Raw genomic sequence first — 16,485 nt, forward strand, 5'->3', positions numbered from 1 at the left:
CTTGAACTTGGTATCACAGGTTGTCTGTGAAGGTTGTTGCAGCCTTCCACTGTCTGGGATACAAGTCAAGTTAGTTTTTATGGTGTGTGTTTTTAGTCTTTTGAGTAGGTGGTCAGAATCATTGTCCATGGCTATGCCAGGATAGCATGGGTGGTGTTCTAGCCATGCTAAGGTCGAGGACCTTGTGGCAGCCCCACAGAGACTTTTACACCCCCTTGGGTGGATCGCCGAGTCTTTTAAGGAATGCAGGCAAATGAGGCAGGATAACTATGAAGCCAGCTTCCTTATCAGGTAAGAACCAGATTATTGGTACTACTAATTTGTAGCTATTAATAATTATACGAATTCCCGAGGAGGTGAGGTTTTCTAACCCACCTCCAATGGTGTCAATCAGTTATATATATGTAACTACCAGGGAAGTTACATATAGTATTGAAAATGGTATTTTTATTTTAAAATAAATTTTTAAATATACTTACCTGGTAGTTACATATATAAAAGGGCCCTTCCTCCTCCCCTCTGAAAACAGGGGCATGGAATTTCTAAGGAATGTTGGGAATGGTTCCAGTTACCTACTGAGTGAGGGCGCTCACATATGACCACCTGCTCACCTGGCGGTGATTGCCGCGAAATTTGAATTTCTGCCGTGCGCGTGACGAAACGCGGGATTAAGCTATATATAGGTAACTACCAGTTAAGTATATTTAAAAATTTATTTTAGAAATAAAAATACCATATTACACAACTTACCTTAATTAGGTATTGATGGGTTGAGCTCGACCTTAATTAGGTCACCGCTTGCCGGGTAGATTGTGGTGCCGGCCGAGCTCCTGCATAAGCAGCTGTATAGTCACTCAGTCTTTCTCTTATGGACACAAGGCTCCGGGAAAGGTTGTGCCGGCTGTGATGGCTGCCGATGGGAGACCCCTCTACCTGCTGCTGAGTGTTCTTCAGTCCTCTCTTGGACTGCCATCCACATTCCTGAAACCGGCAATGCCGTCAAAGGACCTTGTGGCTGGATGGAAGCTTGAATGATGCATTCTCCCCTTCCATTTGAACCCTCATTCTAGAGGAAGACAGTAAGGTTATATATTACACCCTTATTTATTGTAAACATACATTTTAATAAGGCAGCCCTTCATTCGATGCTTTCTCTCTCTCTGTCAGCTAGTGTCGCCAGGTACTAGCCCAGCCGGCAGCATGTCGGTTGGACCGGTGCCGTCAGGCACTTACTCAGTCGGCGGCATGCCGGCTGGACTAGTACCGTCAGGTACTACCCAGCCGGTGACATGCCGGCCGGACTGTGCCATCAGGTGCTAGCCCTGCCGGCAATATGCCGGCTGAACTACGGTATATGATTATACAGTAGCCAGTATAGTTGCAATATAGTACATACTGCAGACAGAAAACTATAATATATATTATACAGTAGGTATTTTCCAACATATCTTGTGAATCCTTGCAGTCTATTGCTGAGATCAATCCTTTATTGAAAGAAAAGAATTCCTTCAATACTGTGATTAGAAATCAGTTAATAACTTACCCCACAATATTAAATAATTTAAGAAGGGTCAGTGGTAGTATACACTTTTTCTATCCCTAGAGGTTAGAACTCTTCTCTTTTGAGTTTGCTCTGATCAAGGAAACTCTATAACCTTAATACTGTGGGGAGGTCATAGCAATTGGCTGGAAAGGATACACAAGTATGTGTCTTTCCTAATTTCTTTCTACTTACTATCCTAAGCTATAATGGTTGAAATATTAATATTGATATTTTGCATAATCTGTTTATCATGTGTGATAAACAACCGCATGCTCATTTAATTTTCCTTTCTTTACAGGAGGAACCCCAGATGAAATGCGATGCGATCTTCTGCAACCATAGGAGTAGGAACTTTTACGGTCACAAGGCGTGCAGATCTCATGCCCCCTGCGATCTTCTGCAACCATAGGAGTAGGTACTTTTACGGTCACAAGGCGTGCAGATCTCATGCCCCCTGCACCATCATTACCGAAACCCTGCAGTACTGGTACCCCCAAGTCTGCAATATCTGCTGGACCTTGGTGACCGAAGGTTTCGACGACCCCAAGTCAACGGAGTCGAGGGATGCGGCACGAGAAAAGCTGCGCAAGTTGGTACAAAGGTTCCAGAAGAACTTTCAAGGACCATACCTACCTAACGATAGGATGCGTAGCTTACTGTTCCCGAAAGCGGGTATTGAAATTGTCGTGCCACAAGCATGACCCGGACCTCCCTGCATCCAGACTGCCATCGAGATGGATGTCAGTGAGGCATTGAAAAGCATGGACATCCACCAGGAAGAAAGGATGTCGGGAGTGTCTACGGATACTAGAAAGGGTCTACTAAAGGATGATCCCGAGGAGGAGTTTATTCTACCTCCAGAAGATGATGATGGTGTCGACATCTTCAGCTTTTACCCCTCCATTGGACAACATGAGTCAGGCACTGGCCCATCTTACGGCTTTAATGGAGAACATTCGTAAGCAAGGCGAAGCAAGGGAAGCGAGACTCGAGAGAGAGCTCCGTGAAGCTCCACTTACTGCCTCCCCAGGGTCATACAATCGACCCAGAGTCCAAGACCTCCAAACCTGCTCCAAAACCAATCCCTGGAGGTGTGCGAAGTTTATGCCGATTACTAACGGCAAACTCTACATCTTGGAGAAGATGGGAGCCGTCCCCTTAGACGACATCCAGTTTTGGCCAAGCTTTAACGCTTACCCTGATTGCTTCATTCGACTGAAGCATTAACCAACGCCAAAAGAGGAGACGGAACCGAAGGAGGTCGTGGTTTTCGACCACGATAAGGCACAGGCTCTCTTGTCTAGTACCCTAAAAAAGGCGGGCTATTCGGTGCCGAAACTGTCCGCCTTGAGCAAGAAACGCCCTACCTTTCCTGCTGGTGCTATAATAGCCTTCCCCCCCCCTTTACGTCAAAGGCATTTAAAACTGTCGCCAAGGCAGTGGAGCCAGGCAAACCATGCTCTGCACTAGAGGAGTGCAGGCCTCTGTTGTTAGCCTTGCCCATGGAAGAGAAGGAATGGAAGGAAGTCCATCTAACCTTCTCAGTAGGGAAACTGGACGCAGACATCGCTGGACGACAGTTTGCAAGAATCTCCCTAAACTTTCTGACTTTCCCTTGCGCAAAGAACAAGAGACGAAAGAGAGACTTGCTGCATCCTTATCCCTACAAAACTGCATAGAGATGTGTGCAAGCCAAAGAAGTACCCCAGACATGCTTATGGTCCTGCCAAAATGCATATGGCCACCCTTGTAAAGGACCTGTATGCTTGCATGAAGGCTAGGAGAGCCTTTAGAGAGTTCTTGTTCGCTGTTGCAACAGTGAAACACGAACCCAGGAAGCTGATATCTTCTAACATCTGGGGTAAAGACCTCTTCCCGAAAGAAGTAGTCAAAGAGGTAGTTGAGAAAGCCACCACGGAGAATAGGAACCTTCTCCAGAAGTGGGGCATCTCCTCAAAGAGGAAATCTTCCCTGGATGCGGGTCCCCAACCTAAAAGGAAGACGAAAAAGCCTAGATTTCCCCCAACAACATCCCAGTCACCATGACTGCGGTGCCCCAAGTGGTTGCCCAATCACAGACCACCTTCCAAGTGGTGCCTCAACAGCTGGTTGCCCAGTCACCAGCATTCAACCCCGGGTTTGAGAGGCAAACCACTACCTTTCGGCCGAAAGGTAAAGAATCCAGACGGGGCTCCTCTAGATAACCCTCAAGAGGAAGGGGAGGATGCGGTCGAGGAGGTAAACCCTCTGGACAATCAAAGCAAGGATATGCTTCCGATAGGAGGGAGGCTCCAACTTTTTCAGGATCGTTGGACCTTCGATCCTTGGGTCCACGGCCTAATCAAGATTGGACTAGGATGGAAACGGAACAAGTCTCCATCATCATTTCCTCAATTCTTCCAACACACCACCCCCTCATTGGAAGAATATACCCTAGAACTCTTGAGCAAACGGGTTATAAGGAAAGCAAAGTCCATCAAATTCCAAGGAAGGCTGTTTTGTGTTCCCAAGAAGGACTCACAGACAAACTCAGAGTCATTCTGGACTTGTCGCTACTCAACAAGTTCATAGAAAACAGCAAGTTCAGGATGTTAATCCTTCAATGCATAAGGACCCTGTTGATAGACCTGGCAGATGCCTATTGGCACATTCTAGTCAGTCTCCCCCTCTCCTCCTACACAGGATTCAAGTTACAGAATATAAAAGTATGTTCTCAGAGCCATACCCTTCGGACTAAATATAGCCCCAACGATCTTCACGAAACTTGCAGACGCAGTCGTGCAACAACTACGCCTAGAAGGCGTTCAGGTAGCAGCGTACCTGGACAACTAGTTGGTGTGGGCAGCATCCGAAACGGCTTGTCTGCAAGCAGCCAAAGAAGTGATCCAGTTCCTGGAACATCTGGGATGCAAGATCAACTTCAAAAAGTCTCGACTCTCTCTAGCTCAAAGGTTTCAATGGCGGAAAATCCATTGGAACCTGAGGTCACACCGTCTCTCCATTCCCTCAGGGAATAGGAGGAAGATCGCAGGGTCTGTCATGAGACTACTGAAATCCGACAGGATCTCAAGACGCCAACAGGAAAGAGTACTGGGCTCTCTCCAGTTCACAGCAGTAACAGACCCAATGCTAAGAGCATGGCTGAAAGATGCATCAGGAGTCTGGAGAAGATACGCATCAAACGCTTGAAGAGATCTAAAATGACCGATACTGACCTTACTACGATCACTTCTCAAGCCGTGGTCGAAGGCCAAGAGCCTAACGAAGACCGTACCCTTGCAACCACTAATGCCGTCGGTGACCATCCACACGGATGCCTCTACGGAAGGCTGGAGAGTTCTCTCCCATCAAAGAAAAGTCCAAGGGACTTGGTTATCTCTGTTCAAGGCCTTTCATATCAATATTTTGGAGGCCATGGCAGTCCTGTTGATGTTGGGAAAACTCTCCCCTTGCAGATCAGTCTACATCAGGCTGATCTTGGACAGTGAAGTGATAGTGAGATGTCTGAACCGACAAGGCTCAAGATTGTCCCATATCAACCATGTGATATTAGCCATCCTTTGTCTGGAGAGATGGCACTTATCAGCAGTTCACTTATAAGGATTCCACAATGTGACAGGGGACGCTCTATCCAGGCTCAAGCCGATAGAGTCAGAATGGTCCCTAGACGCAGACTCATTCTCCTCCATCTTGGAACAAGTCCCGGAACTGCAGATCGACCTCTTCGCGACAAGCAACAAGAAGAAACTACCCCGATATGTAGCTCCATACAAGGACCCTCTAGCGGAGACAATGGACGCCATGTCCCTCGGTTGGAACGAATGGACCTGGATTTTCCTGTTCCTTCCATCCAACCTCCTGCTGAAGGTCCTCAACAAGCTGAAATCCTTCCAGGGAACAGCAGCTCTAGTGGCCCCCAAGTGGCCCAAGTGCAACTGGTTCCCTCTAGTGATGGAACTGAAGCTGAGGCTGGCCCCTCTACCGAACTCAGCACTATCTCAACGGGTTCAGAAGTCGACTGTCTTCGCTTCATCACAGAGAACCCAAAACCTTCATCTCATGATTTTCTCACCTTAGCGGTTAAGAAAAGATTCGGGATCTCAAAAGGCAGTATAAACTTCTTAGAAGAATACAAGTCTAAGTCAATTAGAAGACAATCTGCCCTCTGAAGGAAGATGTCTCTTTGTGTCCAGTAAAGTGTCTAAAGGTCTATCTTCGAAGAACTTCAGACTTCCGGGGAGGACAGCTCTTCAAAGGAGAAACTTCAGGATCAAACTCATCCCTAAAACAACTGAGGGTGAAGAGAGTATCCCGACAGTACACCCGCAGGTCATAATCCAAGAAAAATTGCTTCATCACTGAACTTCTTTCAGTATATGGACTTTGAGCATCTTCGCTCATATACTGGATGGAAGTTTTTCAGACTGTTCTACAAACACTATGCAAAGCAAGTGCACGAGCTGAAGCATTATGTGGAGGCGGCAGGTAGTGTATTAAAACCTGTCGTCTAGTGCTGCGAGGAACAGTGAATTGATTGGAACTATCAATTATGGTGAAAAGGTGTTGACACTTCCAATGCGATAAATTTTAAGTGGGTGTCACCATGGTGACACTCAGACTGTTCAAAATCTCAGGTGTGGAATTATACAGATAACACTTGTGCCGTGTGTACAAAATACTCAGTGTTGATAGTATACAACATTTACAGAAAATTATATTAGAAAATTTTATCAAAATTTTCACATTTCAGAGTGGCTCTAATAATTTCTTCCCTCTCAGGGAGAAAAATGTGTTTTTTATACGTTGTACGTATAATTCCCGTAACATGTTACACTCGTTATTCCATTTGGTCATTTATTCGAAATAAATATCTATTAGAGTGTAATTGCGTCCTATTTCGCTCTGCAATTAGCACAATAAATATGGCCAGAGTTCTCTTACTTATTCAACTAAGTAAACCTCATATTATTGTATGGTTACAAACTATGGATATAGTTGATACTTAGTTGTTCCGACAACATATACAAACCGTGAGACCTTTTTATATCTAGTTGATACTTATGTTTGTTCATACAATATATGCAAACCTTGAGACCCCTTTTCTACTGTCTAGTATGACTCTTCCCTGCAGGGGGCAGGAAGCCCTAACATTGTCCATGATTAGTGGTAATGACGTACAGTATAACGGTAACGTCATATGTCTCAATTTTACGGATGGATGACCATAGAAAGATTTTTCCTTAGGTTAAGGCACTTATGAAAATCCACAAATACAGTACTTTCTTGTAATTCTCTGGTAAACTTCCATCAGGACGACATGGCTTGAGCCCAAAAAACGGATTTTGGAGCGAAGCGAAAAATCCATTTTTGGGTGCGATAGCCATGTCGTCCTGATGGACCCGCCCTCCTTTTCCATAGAAAAGGCATAGGCAAGATCCCTCCCGAAAACTACTATATCTGTAGCACCATGCTCAATGCAACAAGGAATGAGCGAAATCATGGACACTCGTAATAGTACGGGAGGAAGGGTAACCTTAATAACGGCTCCCCTTCTATTTTCACCACTCCTCCCCCTCGAAAAGAAGACGCTATATGGGGTGAAGATTGCTATGTGTCGTATCAAGATATACATCCCCCGATATTATGCGATATCCTTAAGTGAAATTTTAAGGATATTCGCGCCAGAAGTTAGAATTCTGGAGACCTAAAGGTCAAATATCCCTTAGAAAGCTACCAATAGGAACCTTCCATCAGGACGACATGGCTATCTCACCCAAAAATAGATTTTTCGCTTCTCTTCAAAATCCGTTTTTTCTGGTATATCACTCTCAGAAATATCCCAAGTAAGAGCTGCTAATGAAGAACTTCCAAAAGGACGACATGAGTCGAGCCTAAAAAACGATATGTTGGCGTATTAACTCGCATTTTTCTTCCAAGTAGATTCATGGTTGGGATGAGTGAGATAGAATATAAACAGGAATACTAGAAGGGAGTTGCTGTATCGCAGTAGAATCTCCCTCTAAGAACATTTCTTTAGTTAACTATTACAAACTGAATCATTTAATTTACTCTTTATGGACACTTGGTCGTTTCTCTCTCTTTTTTTTTTTTTTTTTTTTTTTTTTTGCTTTCAGTTTACACAAGGAACCTATAAAGAGATGACTTCTTTCTCCTTTCCTTTAAATTGGCATAGAAATGGAGTAAAGATCACATGAACATGGTGTGAACTCTGCACGAGTGATTTCTAGGCACTGTATGACTGATTTTCTGCCAGTCACGGTAGTACTTGTACATAAAGAGATGCACATAAGGAAGGGAACTTTTGTTTTCAGACCAATGCTCGTATACTGATTTGAATTTTCATGCTCATACTTGTACTGATTTGCTCGTATTCTAAGTTACTCATAAACGGTGGCATATTACTGTATATCAAGTTCCCTATACATATATTGAACTCAGAAAAGTACTTACAACTGCTATCATTTTATAGAAACCAGAGTATCAACATTAGTAAGCTTCCATATGAAGTACAGTACAGCAGTTCATCGTTATTGCATGACAGAAACCGACTTAAGGATGAGTAAAACAGAGCAAAGTTGATTTTATTTTTGTATTTGATACTTACGGATGAGCAACGTAGAGTCAGAGCTGACGTATGTCGTAATGATATAAACATGAATATTATTATTGTATATTTGCAAAATATCATCAGAAAGCCTTTGTTCACAATAAACGGTTTTATTAGTTACTTAATAAGTATTGTGTTGTTTGATGTCGTCATCATGTATCTATTCTGTTTATTTTACTTCTGGCTGTAGAATATTTTTGATAAGTTTAGTATTGTAGTGCATTATCAATATTATAGATAGAGATTTAAGAAACCTATCTGCATTTTAGGTGGAAGATATGATTCAATGCTTTATAATATGCTGTGCTACATGAATAACAGGTGTAGTAAACGGATTTTGAGCGAAGCGAAAAATCTATTTTTGGGTGAGATAGCCATGGCGTCCTGATGGAAGGATCCTATTTGGTAGCTTCCTTGGGTAATCACTACTAGGATTTTCCCAGAGAATTAAACCACAGGTTATCACAGAATTCTAACTTCTGGAGCGAGTATCCTAAGGGTTTCCCCTTAAGACATCGTGTATCAACAGGGGACACGCATGTATTAACGTGCCACATAGCTATCTACACCCCATATAGAGTTAACGCTTCAATATGGCGGACAGAGAGCGGCTGGGAGCTGAGCCGCAGCCAATCTAGATGTGGCGATATCGGTACTCGCGATGTAAACAGACGGACGCCATTGCTTTTGATGACGTCACGTCCGTCCTCATCCGTAAGTCTGGAGCTCGCTCATCACCATGATACAGCGGCGCAGGGCGGGACCTGATAACAGACAGGGCGGGTCCATCAGGACGCCATGGCTATCTCACCCAAAAATAGATTTTTCGCTTCGCTCAAAATCCGTTTTTTGGGCTCAAGCCATGGCGTCCTGATGGAAGAGTACCAGAGAATTAGTGTATCGTGGTAGACTTTTTCCCCTTTATAAGTGAGTGCTAAAACATTGAGCCGAAAGCATAGTGGTCTATACTAGAGCTACCGTGAGGCAGTTGCCTTCCTGCCCCCCTGGCATGGAAGTCCCCACGGGCTATGCTGAGATCAAAGTGGTCATGGGAAGGCTATTCATATAGGCTGAAGGAACAATGAGATCCAGAAGATAAGTCAGAGCGATTTGGTATTCGCGTCGAAACAAACTTGAAGAAGTGGTGGTTGTACACTTCGTGCATGGAGTTGACTCATCTTCATAACTGAGTAAGTATTCGCTAAGGAAACTTACTTGCTCTATATAAATAAATGCCCGGAGTAAATCCTGGCATTTTCCTTAACCAAGAATAAAGGGTAATAAAACTATGACAATTAGTATATTTCATAGTAAGAAAGGAGCAAGGGAGACGCACAAGTAATAAAATAGACATTTTATTAGATAATTGCAGGTAAATCAATACATGTCATGCAATAAATAGTAAAAAACATTTACATTGATAAAAATGTACATAGTCATAAAGGCGTGCTCTTGAGTCTGAAAGTGAAGAATCAAGTATTAGTAGGCACTCGTTCTACGGAACGTTAGTCTTTATGTAACACACGTCATGCATGTGGCATGTAGCACTCATGTGGTAATCTACTATGACATTTCACCTGAGGTAAGAACAATTAAAGAAAGCACAAGGTGGTTTCTGCTTCACTACGTATCACTTGAGGGTCAAAATAGGCACCCGACGAGTTAGAGTCCCTAATAACTCACTGTTCTAAGCAGAGTTCAGAGCAGGTTTCATAACACTACCTGCGGCTACCACAAAATGTTTCACTTCGTGCACTTGTTTCGCATAATGTTTAAAGAAAACACACGAGGATTTCCAGCCTGTATAGTCCTTGAGGCTTTCGAAATCCATACTCTGAAAGAAATTCAGAGACAAAGCGACTTTCCTAGGATCATGACCAGCGGGTGTACTGTCTAGATCCGCTCTGCGAATGAAGTAGGTGATTTTAGCTCTCTATTGTTTCAGTGACAGGTCGCTGCCCGATGTTTCTCCTTTGAAGAGTTGGCCTCCACCAAAGTTTGAAGTTCTATGAAGATAGACCTTAAGGCTCTCTACTGGACATAGAGAGGCATCTTCCTTCAAGGGGCATATCCTCCACGGGCCCCATCGTTTGGTAGGTAATTCGTTCTTTGCGAGAAACGTCGGATCAGGGAAGAGGGAGAGGTCTCCTGAATCGTTGAAAACGATATGTCCCTCTTCTCTAGATAGTGCCACTATTTCGCTGACTCGGGCTCCCGAAGCTAGAGCGAAGAGAAATATAACTTTCTGAGTCAGGGCCTTAAGAGGGCATGAATCATTGTCCAAGTTGGAGGCGAAGTGGAGAACTTTGTCTAGAGACCAAGTGATTGGTTTCGGAGGGGGTGCCGGTCGTAAACGGGCACAGGCCTTCGGTAGTTTGTTGAAGATGTCGCTAGACAGATCTATTTGGAAGGCGTATGACAAAGGTCTAGTCAAGGCCGATTTGCAAGTAGAAATCGTGTTGGCTGCCAAGCCTTGTCCATGAAGGTGAATGAAGAAAGACATGCAAAAATCTATGGTGATTTTCGAGGGGTTCTTTGCCTTGACGAAGGAGACCCATTTCCTCCAAGACGATTCGTATTGCCTTCTCGTGGATTCGGTCTTGTATTCCTCGAGGAAGTCTAGACTCTCCTTCGAAATCCCAAACCTTTTCTTAGCGGCTAGGGTGAGAAAATCATGAGATGAAGGTCCTTGATTTTCGATGATGAAGCGAAGACAGTCGACTTCTGTATTTGCTGGGAGAGAACTGGGTCCGGGAGGGGGATCAGCGTTGGCTGCATCTCCAGGATCAAGGGGTACCAGTTGCTGTGGGGCCACTTGGGAGCCACTAGAGCTGCTGTCCCTTTGAAGGTTCTCAATTTGGAGAGGACTTTCAGCAGAAGATTGGTGGGAGGGAACAGGTAAATCTTGGCCCATCTGTTCCAATCCAAGGTCATGGCGTCCACCGCTTCCGCTTTGGGGTCCTCGTACGGGGCTACATATCGAGGAAGTTGATGGTTGTCGCTCGTTGCGAAGAGGTCGATCTGGAGTTCTGGGACTCAGTGAGAGATGAAGGAGAATGATCTTGCGTCTAGAGACCATTCCGACTCTATCGGGTTTGTCCGAGATAAAGCGTCCGCTGTCACATTGCGGAATCCTTGTAGGTGAACTGCAGACAGGTGCCATTTCTTCCTTTCTGCCAGACGGAAGATTGTCAGGAGCACCTGATTTATCTTGGGCGATCTTGAGCCCTGGCGATTGAGACAACGCACTACCACAGAGCTGTCCAGGGTCAGGCGAATGTGTATCGACGGGGGCGGGGAGAGTTTCTTCAGCGTCAGAAGAACCGCCATGGCCTCCAAGATGTTGATGTGAAACGTCTTGAATAGGGGAGACCAAGTGCCTTGAGCCTGTTTTTGGTGGGAGTGACCTCCCCAACCCTCCAACGAAGCGTCCGTATGGATGTTGAGAGATGGAGGTGGGTGTTGGAGAGGAAGGGACCTTTTTAGGGCCCTCGCTTCTGACCACGGCTTTAGAAGAAGTCGAAGTCTGCTTGGGAGCCGTCTCTTGAGGTCTCTTCGAGCGATGGATGCGGAACGTCTCCAGACTCCCGCTGCATCCTTTAGCTGTGCACGAAGCACTGGGTTTGTGATCGAGGCGAACTGTAGAGAGCCTAGAACTTGTTCCTGCTGGCGTCTTGAGATCCGTTTGGATTTTAACAGTCGCTTGACAGACCCTGCTATTTCCTTCCTTTTCTTTGCTGGAATGGAAAGGCGGTGTGACTGAAGATTCCAGTGGATGCCTAACCATTGGAACTTCTGAGCTGGAGATAGGCGAGACTTTTTCGCGTTTATCTGGAATCCCAGGTGTTCGAGAAACTGGGTAACTTTTCTGCAGGATTCTATACAATCCTCGGGCGAGGGCGCCCACACTAGCCAGTCGTCGAGGTAGGCCATCACCTGGACGTTTCGGATGCGGAGCTGTTGTACTACTGCGTCCGCTAGCTTTGTGAATATCCGAGGGGCCACGTTGAGTCCGAAGGGCATGGCCCGGAAGGCATAGCTTTTCCGTTGGAGTCGGAATCCTAGGTAGGAGGAAGCGTGATGGTTCATTGGTATGTGCCAGTATGCGTCCGCCAGGTCTATCGAGACCGTGAAAGACCCTCGAGGCAGGAGGGTTCTGATCTGTTGAAGAGTCAGCATCTTGAACTTGTTGTTCGATATGAATACGTTGAGGGGGGATAAGTCCAGAATGACTCTGAGTCTGTCTGAGTCTTTCTTGGGAACACAAAACAGTCTCCCTTGGAACCTTGTGGACTTCACCCTTCTTATCACCTTCTTGTTCAAGAGGTCTAGCACATATTCTTCCAGGAGGGGGGTTGAACGTTGGAAGAATTGCTGGAAGGTTGGGGGTGGTTGCGCCCAGCTCCAGCCCAGACCTTTCTTGATGATGCTGTGTGCCCAGGAGTCGAAGGTCCAACGATCCTGGAAGTGGCGGAGTCTTCCTCACACCGGAAGCACTTCATTGCTTCTGGGGTCCCGAGGACTTGCTGCCTCGGCCGCTAGCTCCCTGTCCTCCTCTGCCTCTGGAGGGCCGGCGAGAGGAATCTCTGCCGGAACCCCTGCCTGAGCTTCTACCTTTGGGACGAAAGGTAGTGGAGTGCTGCTCGAAGGCGGGGTTGAAGGCCGGTGATGAGGACAAAACCGGCTGTGGGACCAACTGAAAGGTCTGTGGCGGCTGAGCGGCCACTTGGGGAGTAGCTGGTGCCGGAAACTGACGTCTGTGCTGACGTTGCTGGGGTCTATGCCTCGACTGCTTCCTCTTAGGCTGAGGACCGTCATCCTGAGAGGGCTTTCTCTTCCTAGACATGCCCCATTTGTTGAGAAGGTTCCTGTTCTCAGATGCGGCCTTGTCTGTGATCTTTTTCACTAGATCAGACGGGAAGAGGTACTTGCCCCAGATGTTGGAGGAAATCAGTTTCCGGTGTTCGTGTCTGACAGTGGCACTGGAGAACACGAATTCTCTGCAGGCTCTACGAGCTCGCATGAAGTGGTACAGATCCTTGACTAAGGTTGCCATATGAGATTTGGCAAGGACCATGTAATGGTCAGGGACTCTGGTGTCGCCAGCCATTACGTCCATCTGGATCTGGAGAGTGAGAGATGCTGCCAGCCTCTCCTTCGTTTCCTGTTCCCTACGAAGGAGGTGATCGTTTAGCTTGGGGAGGTCCTCATTAAACTGACGTCCAGCAACGTCAGGATCTAGTTTGCCCACCACGAAGGTGTGTTGCACATCCTTCCAGTGTTTGGTGTCGGGCGGGGTGACTGCGGAGAAAGGTCTGCATTCCTCCAATGCAGGGCAGGATTTCCCTTCTTCTACAGCCTTAAAGCAGGCAGCGAAGGCCTTTTCCGTGAAGGGTATCACCACTTCATCGGGCGCAACGTAGGTGGGGTACTTCTTGCTCAGAGCCGGAAGTCCAGAGCAGGTAAAGCCTCTGCTCTTAAGCGCTTTGGCAAGCATAGCCTGGGCCTTCGAGAGATCGAACACTATTTTCTCCTTCGGTTCGGTCTCTTCCTTTGAGGATGGTTCTGAACGTAGACGGACGTAACAGTCCGGATACGCCTCAAAGCGGGGGAAGAACTCCACTTCTTCCAGGGGTATGGAACCGATCTTATCGCTGACGAAGATCTTGTCGTCAGCGATGACCATATGCTCGGCGAATCGCCACGGATTGTCGCTCGAGCATGCGGGGAGGTCCTTGATGGAGATTTTGCGAGATTCCTTGGAACCTCCCATCGACCGAATGATCTGGTGAGTTTCTTGGAGCTTCTGCTCCATCACGGATTCAATGAGCCGAATCATATCCTGTGCCGTAGGTAGAGGAGTTGTGGTGGAGGACGTAGACGGGAGAGACACTTCCGTCGGTGTAGGAGTAGGAGGGGGGATGGAGGGAGGGGCATCCTCCTTATCGGACTCGGTATACACTACCCGGTCCTCTTCTTCATCATCCTCCCCTTCACCCTGGGCCATAAGGTGTCCTCCGAGATCTCTGACATGCGTTCATCATGTTCTGAATCCAGGTGACAATCATTCATGGACTGAGCCATGACAACATCAGGTTCCACTGTAATCTGGACTACGGGGATCTGTTCGACTGGGACCACTGAGTCTGGAGAGGCCTTTGGGAACAGCAAAGACCTCATTTCTTCTGTGGCTAGGTATGGTCCAGTGGCGTTCTTCTGAAAGCCACGTACCCACTTGCGTAGGTTGTCCCGAGCAGTGTCCCGAATCTCCGCTGAGGGAGAATCATAGAATGCTTTCTGTAAGCATTCTTGGCAGACCGAACAGGTGGTGGGGCCCCAGTACTTGAGATCCCCTCTCTTGTGAGCACAAGGGGCGTGTGTCCTACACGCCGTGTGTCCATAGAAGTGTGGCCGACGGACCGCGCAGAAGTCGTGGTCACACATGACGTACTCCTCCTGTAAAAGAAAGAGACGATGAGTATTGTAGAGTCATAATATGGCTCGTATATAAAGTTAATTATTAACAAGTTAATATTAACTTAAATTAATTGTGATGCACAGAAGGGTGGGTGAAAGGAGACAGACGCATGCCTCGTGTAACCCGCCCGGCTGGTTGCCGTAGCATCGGACAGTCCCAGGTGGCCGTAGGCCTCCATGGAAGGTGTCTTGATAATGGGAATTCCATCTAGAATAACCATATTATAGACTAGGCTTGAAATCTTATCAAGAAAGTCTGGGGATCATGAGATCCTAGTAAGGTTCCGGCAACCAGACGTGCCAATTACACGTAGCGTGCTGGAAAGATGAAACACGCAAGAAGACAGAGTGAAAACTGAACAAAATGTACGATTCCGTACCAGTTTGTCTGCGTTAACAAGCCGTCTAGGTGCGATTTTTAGGAGCTATCGCTAGTAAAGATAGCTGAGAGAAGGGGTGCAAGGTATCTTGCCGCCTCCGGACGGGTCCGGCATACCCCCGGCACGCCGGAAGCCGCTCGAGCAGAGTTTCTGGCATTCAAGAATGATCATTCTATGGTCAAAAGAAGCCAGGGTGGCGGCAGCCGGTAGCGGCGGCCGCCGGCAAGGAGCGGCGGTTCCGGCAGCCGGAGGCAGTCGGAGGGTGACAGGGGTAAGGATAAAGGAGCATAGCCGGGGCCGGGGGCCGGCTGCTAGTGCCGGCACTCCGGGAGGGGTCGGCAGTGTGCCGAGGCTATGAGGGAATGGAGAGGCCACGGCGGTAAGCCGGCGGCCGGCGGCGATCTCCCGGCACTCGGGGGAAGGCGGCAAGGATAAGGAAGTCACCCGTAGCGGCGGTAATGCCGGGGTAGAGGCGGCAAGGGACAAGCACCAAAGATGGAGGTGGGATGGCAAGGCTGTACTAGCCTAGTCAAGACACCTCTGGAAAAGGTACCACCATGATAGAGGTGAATCTATCATCCTAAGCAGGGGCCGCAATGGCCGGGCTAAGGCAGTCCAAGAGAGGACAGGGTGTACCCAAAGAAGGGGTGGAGACTCTTCATGTCGACCAAATTATAATAGCACTATGGAGGGTCTATGTATCAGAGCGGACAACACTGGGAGCACCACGGGGTCCAGCACTCCAGCCTAGGGTGGAGTGTAGGACAGGGGACATATGAAGCCTAACCTACTGGTAGGTTAGGCTAAGCAAGAGATAGGTTGGGGGGGGGAAAGGGTCTTCTTATAAGAAAGGATGGGTTATGCACCAGAGCGGCCACCTAGGAAGGGAGATGCTCACCCTAACCTATAGTAGGTGGACCAACTGAAAAACGGTGCACGCGTATATTTCAGCAAGGTACATAAACCAGCCCTCCCAACCTAACCTGGATTAGGGTTGTTAGACCCTAATCAAGGAAGGGAGAAGACGTATCGCAAGGAAAAGGTCAAGGACCGATTCAGCTTAAAGGAGGTGATCCTACCTTTAAGGTCCGCAACACTAAGAGAGGGGTCATTCCCTTAGGTGGGGAGGCGATACAGTACTCTGAGGAGTCTTGTCCTATCACATGTAATAGGGTACAAGATTACCAGAGGGAAGCCCTAGGTCTAGGAATGAAGAGAGCATATAGGGGTCCTATCATAAGGTTAGGTTAGCAAGGCACTCAAGATAACCTACCCCCTATATGGTCCCTGAAGGCGAAAAACACTTGCATCACTGTCAATGGTATTGTAAAATAATGTCAAAATCTTCATAACAAACACTAGGATCACTGAAATATCATGCATTAACACTGGTATAGGCTCACTGGCCTAGGGGCTAATCAAAGCCTACTGGTATGGGGTCAGCGAAGACCCTAACT

This window comes from Palaemon carinicauda, chromosome 38 (genome assembly GCF_036898095.1).
Source record: "Palaemon carinicauda isolate YSFRI2023 chromosome 38, ASM3689809v2, whole genome shotgun sequence".
In the NCBI taxonomy this organism is placed as follows: Eukaryota; Metazoa; Arthropoda; class Malacostraca; order Decapoda; family Palaemonidae; genus Palaemon; species Palaemon carinicauda.